Below are 9,316 nucleotides of genomic sequence, written 5' to 3' on the forward strand. Positions count from 1 at the left end.
AAAGGGATCATTTTGTTGAGCATAGACTGTAGGTAGCAAGGGTGTAAATAGGGAAGCCAATTAGGAGTCATGATAGTGATGCAGGTGGCATGATAGTGATGATGGTGGCTTGGGTCAGGTGGCAGCACCAGGGGGTTACAAGTGAGGTCTTGGGGAAAAGTAAAAAGAAAGCAAAGATAAGGCTATTCACTCAGGCTGCTTCTCTCTGGGTGGAGAACATTAGTTAAAATTCACATGGTTTTGTTGATTTATCAATATGAATTTTGTGGATGGGGACAGAGGTGGAAGTAAGAGCTCAGCCTGGTGTGCTCAATAATTTTTTGTTTCTTTCTTTGGACATTAATTTTTGAAATGTATTGAATTAGCTTATAGTCCTTTCCTGGTTTGATTAAAATTGGCATTGTTTTTCTGGTTTTAACTATTTTTGCTCACTCTATTAGATATTGGGAGAAAAGAAAATGTTTAGACAAGTTTCAATTCACCATTTAAGGCTAGAACTCATCTCTTTTTTTTTTTTTTTTTTTGAAAAAGAACTTTTTACATACACTGAGATGACTATGATTTAAAAGTCAGATTACAAGTATTGGCAAGCATGTGGAAAAATTAGAACCCTCATATACTGCCAGTGGGAATGTAAAATGCTGCAGCCACTTTGGAAAACAGCCTGGCAGTTTCTCAAAAAGTTCAACACAGAATTACCATATGGCCCAGTAATTACACTTCTACCCAAGAGAAATGAAAACATATGACCACACGAAGACTTGGGCAGAAATGTCCATAACAGCCCTATTCATAACAGTGTAAACGTGGAAATAATCCAAATGTTCAGCAACTGATTATTGGATAAATAAAATATGGTATATCTATGAAATGGAATATTATTCTGACATGAAAAGGCATTAAGTACCAATTCATGCTACAACATGGATGAAGCTTGAAAGCATTAGCTAAGTGAAAGGAGCCAGACATGAAAGGCCACATATTGTATGAATCCATTGATGTGAAATGTCCACAATAGATACACTTAAAGAAACAAAGATTAGTGGTTGCTTAGGACTGGGGAAGCCATGGAGGGAGAAGTGGGAGATAGCTGAAGAACCTCTCAGAGGTGATGAAAATATCCTAAAATTCATGATGGTCATAGTTACACAACTTTGTGAATATACCAAAAACCATTTATTTCTACACTTTAAATGGGTAAGCTGTATGGTATGTAAATTATATCTCCCTAAAACTGTTAACAAAAGCAAAAAAAAAAAAAAAAAAAAGAACATTTGTGACATATTTAATACGGAGAAATAAAAATATAAAATGGCCTATCATCTTATCATCTATAGTTCTTTGTGACATTTTAAAAAATGAAATAATAAATATACAACATGTCATCTCCAAATAGAGACAATTTGACTTCCTCTCTTCCTGTTTGAATACCTTTTACTTCTTTTTCTTGCCTGATTGCCCTGGCCAGAACTTCCAATACTTGTTGAATAGGAGTGGTGAGAGAGGGCATCCTTGTCTTGTGCTGGGTTTCAAAGGGAATGCTTCCAGCTTTTGCCTATTCAGTATGATATCAGCTGTGGGTTTGTCATAAATAGCTCTTATTATTTTGAGATATGTTCCATCAATACCTAGTTTATTGAGAGTTTTTAGCATGAAGGGGGGTTGAATTTTATGGAAGGCCTTTTCTGCATCTACTGAGATAATCATGTGGTTTTTGTCATTGGTTCTGTTTATGTGATGGATTACATTTATTGATTTGCATATGTTGAACCAGCCTTGCATCCGAGGGATGAAAGCAAACAGAGAGCCAAACCATGAGTGAAGTCCCATTCACAATTACTATAAAAAGAATAAAATACCTAGGAATACAACTTACCAGGGATGTGAAGGACCTCCTCAAGGAGAACTACAAACCACTGCTCAAGGAAATAAGAGAGGACACAAACAAATGGAAAAACATTACATGCTCATGGATAGGAAGAATCAATATCGTGAAAATGGTCTTACTGCCCAAAGTAATTTATAGATTCAATATTATCCCCATTAAGCTACCATTGACTTTCTTCACAGAATTAGAAAAAACTACTTTAAATTTCATATGGAACCAAAAAACAGCCTGTATACCCAAGACAATCCTAAGCAAAAAGGACAAAGCTGGAGGCATCATATTACCTAACTCTAAACTATACTACAAGACTATAGTAACCAAAACAGCATGGTACTGGTACCAAAACAGATATATAGACCAATGGAACAGAACAGAGGCCTCAGAAATAACGCCATACATCTAAAACCATCAGATCTTGGACAAACCTGACAAAAACAGGAAATGGGGAAAGGATTCCCTATTTAACAAATGGTGCTGGGAAAACTGGCTAGCCATATGCAGAAAACAGAAACTCCTTATACCTTACACAAAAATTAACTCAAGATGAATTAAAGACTTAAATGTAAAACTTAACACCATAAAAACCCTAAAAGAAAACCTAGGCAATACCATTCAGGACATAGGCATGGGCAAAGACTTCATAACTAAAACACCAAAACCAATGGCAACAAAAACCAAAATTGACAAATGGTATCTAATTAAACTAAAGAGCTTCAGCACGGCAAAAGAAACTACCATCAGAGTGAACAAGCAACCTACAGAATGGGAGAAATTTTTTTGCAATCTATCCATCTGACAAAGGGCTAATATCCAGAATCTATAATTAAACTAATTTACAAGAAAAAAAAAAAAAACAACCCCATCAAAAAGTGGGCAAAGGATATGAACAGACACTTCTCAAAAGAAGACGTTTATGCGACCAACAAAAATATGAAAGAAAGCTCATCATAACTGGTCATTAAGAAATGCAAATCAAAACTACAAGGAGATACCATCTCATGCCAGTTAGAATGGCAATCATTAAAAAGTCAGGAGACAACAGGTGCTGGAGAGGATCTGGAGAAATGGGAATGCTTTTACACGTTGGTGGGAATGTAAATTAGTTCAACCATTGTGGAAGATGGTATGACCATTCTTCAAGGATCTAGAACCAGAAATATCATTTGATACAGCAATCTCACTACAGGATTTATAATACCCAAAGGATTATAAATCACTCTACTATAAAGACACATGCACACATGTTTATCGCAGCACTGTTCACAATAGCAAAGACTTGGAACCAACCCAAATGCCCATTAATTATAGACTGGATAAAGAATATGTGGCATGCATACATGGTGGAGTACTATGCAGCCATAAAAAAGGATGAGTTCATGTCCTTTGCAGGGACATGGATGAAGCTGGAAACCATAATTCTCAGCCAACTAACACGGGAACAGAAAATGAAGCACAACATATTCTCACTCATAAGTGGGAGCTGAACAATGAGAACACATGGACACAGGGAGGGGAACATCACACACCTGGGCATGTCAGGGTGTGGGGGGCTAGGGGAGGGATAACATTAGGAGAAATACCTAATGTAGATGATGGGTTGATGGGTGCAGCAAACCACCATGGCACGTGTATATCTATGTAACAAACGTGCACATTCTGCACATGTATCCAAGAACTTAAAATATAATAAATAAATAACATTTAAAAAGAAATTAAAAATGATATAATTTATGTGTGTAATTAGAACAGTCCACAAATACAGAAAGGCACAATATAGTGAGAACTTTGTATTCCTTTCCTCTCCCCTCAAAGTCTTCAGAAGTAACTACTACTGAGATCTGTTTTAATTTTCTTTCAGAAGGCATTTTATATGTACGCCAGCATATACCCAGTGCATATCACCTTCATCTTCATTTACACAAAGGATCATACTATCCACATGGCTTTGCACCTGACACATGTGCCAGTTATTACTCTTTAGAGACCTTTCCATAGAGGCTCACATGCAGCTTTCTCTTTTTTTCCTTCCCACCTTCCCAGCTGGCCTCCCTTCCTCCCTCTCTTCTATCCTTTCTTATTTTCCTCTCAGAAATAAATGTTTTGGGTTTTTCACTCATACTTCATAGAAAGCGAAGGGGAAAAGTTTTTTTTTTTAATTGTATGCTTTTTCAAATCAGAAAATTCTACTAAAACAATACCCAAGTCTGTTCCTTTAAAGTCGTTTACATTTTTTCTTTTCTTTTTTTTTTCTTTTCTCTTTTTTTTTTTTTTTTTTTTTTTGAGATGGAGTTTCACTCTTTCACCCAGGCTGGAGTGAAGTGGTGTGATCTCGGCTCACTGCAACCTCTGCCCACCTGGGTTCAAGTGATTCTCTTGCCTCAGCCTCCTGAGTAGCTGGGATTATAGGTGCCCGCCACCACACCCGGCTAATTTTTGTATTTTTAGTAGAGACAGGGTTTCGCTATGTTGACCAGGCTGGTCTCGAACTCCTGACCTCAGGAGATCCACCTGCCTGGGTCTCCCAAAGTGCTGGGATTGCAGGCATGAACCACCATGTCTGGCATTTTTTGTTTTTTCGGATTATATAAATAATACCTTCTGGTTACAGCAAAATTAAGCCATGTGTGAACATTTAATTAACAAAGACTTATACAGTGCTTACTGTGTGCTAGGCCCTCATCTAGGTGCTTTAAATATTGACTCGTTTAATTAAATACTCATAACAAGCCTGTGAGTTAGGTCTTATAAATTCGTTTCACTAGTGGGGAAACTGAGACACGAAGAGATTAAGTAAATGTCATAGTTAAAAGGCAGCTGAGCTGGCCTTCAATTCCAACTCGTCTGGTTCCAGAGCTCACTCTGCTCCGTGGCCTGTCTTCAGACTCAAAAGACACTAGAGACACAGAAAACTCGTGTCCTGCAGTAACCACCGTTGACCTTATGGTGATCATCCTTTCATAATATTTTTGTGTGTATATTTATGAACAAACACATATTTTTATAAAAGTAAAACCTACAGCTATACAACATATATACACACATATATGTAAAATCAAGGGGCTTTTTTTGGTCATAAATTTCACAAAAATGAGATTATCTTATATATATGTACTCCTCTGCATCTTGCATTTCTAGTTTGTTTCATAAAATTCCTCCAAGTCAATTAGTGTAGCTCTAGCTGATGCTCTAGTACCTGCATGATATTCCTGGGTCCAATATACCTCAATTTATTTAACCATTCCCCTGTTAATGTGTATTTACCTTGTTTCCAGGATTTGGGGGGGTACCACAATTATGCTGAAATAAACATCTGAGTGCATACTTCTTTTTGTATTGGTAATTTTATATCTAGGTATTAGGAGGCTTTTAAAAAAAACAGATTTTGCCAGATTGCCTTCACAAAAAGCTGAACAATTTACATATTCATCAACAGTGAATGAGGATCCCGTTTTCCTGACAGTCTTACCAGCAGTAGGTGAAAGTCCTTTGTAATTTTTGTTGATAACATTGGTGCACAGTGGCAACTCGTTGTTAGTTTAATGTGTTTTCTCCCTGACTCCTAGCAAGTTGAAAGACCAAAAAGTTGTTGTTGTTCTGCTAGAGCATTTGGATTTGCTGTTCTGTGACCTGCCTGCTTATATCTCTACCCTTTTTTCTATTAATCATCTTTTTTCAGTTGTAATTAATATAGTTCTTTGTACTTAATATACCCTTCAGCTGTAAGCTCCATTATACATTTTCCCCAATCCATTATTTGTACTTTACTTTTGTATGTCTTATAGTTCACCTTTTAAAATGTCTTAATATTTATAAAATTCAAATCTGACTAATTTTTATAATAGCTTATAGGCTTCCTGCTTCATCAATCTCCAACTTGTACCTATTATCTCCTATATTATCTTCTAAGGTTTCATCCTTTTATTCTTTACCTTTAAGATTTTGATCCATCTGAAATTTATTTGTATATAAGATGAGAGGCAGGAACCAAAATTATTCTTTCCCAATGCATAGCTGATTTTGCCTATATTACTTATTAAATAAACCACTGTTCTGTGATAAATTAAAATATATTTTTTATATATTAAATTCTCACAGGCTGCAGAATCTATTTTGGGGTACTGTATTCTACATAGTTCCACTTATCTTTTTGCCTGTTTCTATGATAATATTACGCTGCTTTTATTACAGAGACTTCACTTCTGTTTTAACATTTTCTAAGGTCCTTTCTTTCACATTTTCTTGACTATTCTTGAACATTTATTCTTCCATGTCAACTTTAAGTTTATTTAATACAATTTAAGCACACATATCAATGTCCTCATTTGGATTGCATTCAATTTTTATATTAACAGGAAAATTCATACTTTCATAATATTAAATTTTCTCATTCAAGAATGTAGTATATCTTTCTGTTTATGCATGGTTTATTTTATGTCCTCATATGGAACTGACCTCCATACACCCTTATCTGGAGCCATGAAGGGTAGGCTTGCCAGATCTTTTTCACCTAAGTCAACCCTGCAATAGGAGGACATCTCAGAGCACCTTTTGCGTCTCCACGTGTTGCCCCTAATGGTAACTTGATCTTATCCCACTCTCTTGCCTCTTAGAAGACACTTTTATCCATTCTCATCTTTTATTGTTTCTTTGATCATGTCTGACTTTCTTGCACCAGCTCCTAATCTTCAGAATTCACTCAAATCTCTTCTTTTCATATGGTCACCACCTTCCACTCCTCCCCAGCTGTCTCCAGTGTGTGCTGCAAGACCTGTGTGCTGCAGTTGCTCTCACATCCAACTCTCCCTGGGGAGTGAATCAGCAGCCCAAGCATTGTCCTAGTGAACTGCTTCCAGTGATCCCTGACCTAGAATCACAAGAGGCTTGGGGAGTGGGGTGGCTCTGACACTGCAGGCCTCCAGAAGGACCCCTCACTGACACGTTGTTCCTGCCACTGTCCTCCAGTGTTCTCATGTGGGGTTCTTATGTGGGCCTCTGGGCTGCTGTTTCCTGGGCTGCCATAGAGCCTTACAGCTGCCATTTACTGCTTTCAGGATCTTGAACATTTGTCTCCCAACTTTTCTGACACTAAGTGCGTCTTCTGAGTATATTCCCATTGTCACTAACATTCAGAACTTTGGCTCTTGTCAAATTGCTTCATTTTTGGATATCTGTGTCACTGGAGAAGTGAATCAAGCTAAGTGAAGAATGCCCTTATTTTTTCTTGTATGTTCTCTCTCTGCAAAGAGGAGAATGATCTTTCCCAGTATTGTGCTTTCTGAGACACACCTAGTGGATGATCCAAACGGTCCTCGATTCCAAGTAAAATGGCAAAGATCCACATGTAGCTGGATCCCACCTGTGATCGCAATCTTTTCATGCTCTCAGATTCCACCCCACCTCAGTGTTTGAAAAGAAAAAAATTTCAGACCAAGAAGCAGCTTCTCCACTCATTCTGGAATCCCTACCTTGTTCAGCCCCTCTGCCTCCACTATATCCATCAGGGTGACCCAGAAGTCCTACAAGGTGTCCACCTCTGGCCCCCAAGCCTTCAGCAGCTGCTTCCACACAAGTGGGCTCGATGCCAGCATCAGTTCCTTCAGCTTCTCTGGAGTGGGCAGCAGCAGCTTCCAAGGTGGCCTGGGCAGAGGCTATGGTAGGGCCAGCAGCATGGGAAGCATCACTGCCGTCATGGTCAACCAGAGCCTGCTGAGCCCCCTCAACCTGGAGGTGGACTTCAACATCCACGCCATGCGCACCCAGGAAAAGGAGCAGATCAAGACCCTCAGCAACAAGTTTGCTTCCTTCATTGGCAAGGTATGGTCCCTGGAGCAGCAGAACAAGATGCTGGAGACCAAGTGGAGCCTCCCGCAGCAGCAGAAGACGGCTCGGAGCAACATGGACAACATGTTGGAGAGCTAAGTCAACAACCTTATGCAGCAGCTGGAGACTCTGGGCCAGGAGAAGGTGAAGCTGCAGTCAGAGCTCGGCAACATGCACGGGCTGGTGGAGGACTTCAAGAACAAGCATGAGGATGAAATCAATAAGCGTACAGAGATGGAGAATGAATTTGTCCTCAGATGTGGATGAAGCTTACATGAACAAGGTAGAGCTGGAGTCTCTCCTGGAAGGGCCGACTGATGAGATCAACTTCCTCAGGCAGTTGTATGAAGAGGAGATCCAGGAGCTGCAGTCCCAGATCTCGGACACGTCTGCGGTGCTATCCATGGACAACAGTTGCCCCCTGGACATGGACAGTATCATCGCTGAGGTCAAGACTCAGTATGAGGTGATCGCCAACCGCAGCCTGGCTGAGGCTGAGAGCATGGACCAGATCAAGTATGAGGAGCTGCAGATGCTGGCTGGGAAGCGCTGGGACAACCTGCAGCATGCAAAGACTGAGATCTCCGAGATGAACCGGAACATCAGCTGGCTCCAGGCTGAGACTGAGAGCCTCAAAGGTCAGAGGGCTTCCCTGGAGGCTGCCATCGCAGATGCAGAGCAGCACGGGGAGCTGGCCATTAAGGATGCCAACGCCAAGCTGTCTGAGCTGTAGGCCGCCCTGCAGCGGGCCAAGCAGGACAGGGTGCGGTAGCTGCGTGGGTACCAGGAGCTGATGAACATCAAGCTGGCCCTGGACATCGAGATCACCACCTACAGGAAGCTGCTGGAGGACGAGGAGAGCCAGCTGGAGTCTGGGATGCAGAACATGTTTATCCATACGAAGACCACCAGTGGCTATGCAGGTGGTTTGAGCTCAGCCTATGAGGGCCTCACAAGCCCCGGCCTCAGTTGCGACCTGGGCTCCAGCTTTGGCTCTGGCGCAGGCTCCAGCTCCTTCAGCCACACCAGTTCCACCAGGGCCATGGTTGTGAAGATCAAGACCCGCGATGGGAAGCTGGTGTCTGAGTCCTCTGACGTTCTGCCTAGGTGAACAGTTGCGGCAGCCCCTCCCAACCTGCCCCTCCTGTGGCTGCCCCAGAGCCCAGGAGGGAGGCTGCTGTGCAGGGGAGCAAAGGGAACAGGAGATCCATCTGAGGCTCACCCCTAGCTCTCAGCCCACCCATGGGGAAGTTTACTGCCTGGGGATACCCCTTGCCCATGCCTCCAGCTACAAAAAAATTCAATTGCTTTTATTTTTGTCCAAAATAAAACCTCAGGTAGTTCTTTCAAAAAAAAAAATCAGTCCCACAAGGGCCCATTAGTCTCATTCTGTAGGCCAATGAGGATTTTCTTCATATTTTCAATGTGCTAAGAAGTATCTGCAGAATGTTAGGACATTTATAGACAGATGAAAATACTCACACAAGGAGTAAGAAAATCTTCAGAGGAGCCAAATTTGTGAAGCAAGAACTGTGCCCCTCCCCAGTTCTAAGTCAACAACCACCCCATTAAGAGTCTATCTTAATTCTGGGGTCGTTAGCAGATTTC

At 40.8% G+C, this 9,316-nt stretch overlaps 1 pseudogene; it reads left to right on the top strand.

The window, feature by feature from the left end:
* The first annotated feature begins 7,716 nt into the window (after window positions 1–7,716).
* On the top strand, window positions 7,717–8,819 carry LOC105497785 (keratin, type II cytoskeletal 8 pseudogene; annotated as a pseudogene).
* The last annotated feature ends 497 nt before the right edge of the window (window positions 8,820–9,316 follow it).

The sequence above is a fragment of the Macaca nemestrina genome, chromosome 4 (genome assembly GCF_043159975.1).
Source record: "Macaca nemestrina isolate mMacNem1 chromosome 4, mMacNem.hap1, whole genome shotgun sequence".
Classification (NCBI taxonomy): domain Eukaryota; kingdom Metazoa; phylum Chordata; class Mammalia; order Primates; family Cercopithecidae; genus Macaca; species Macaca nemestrina.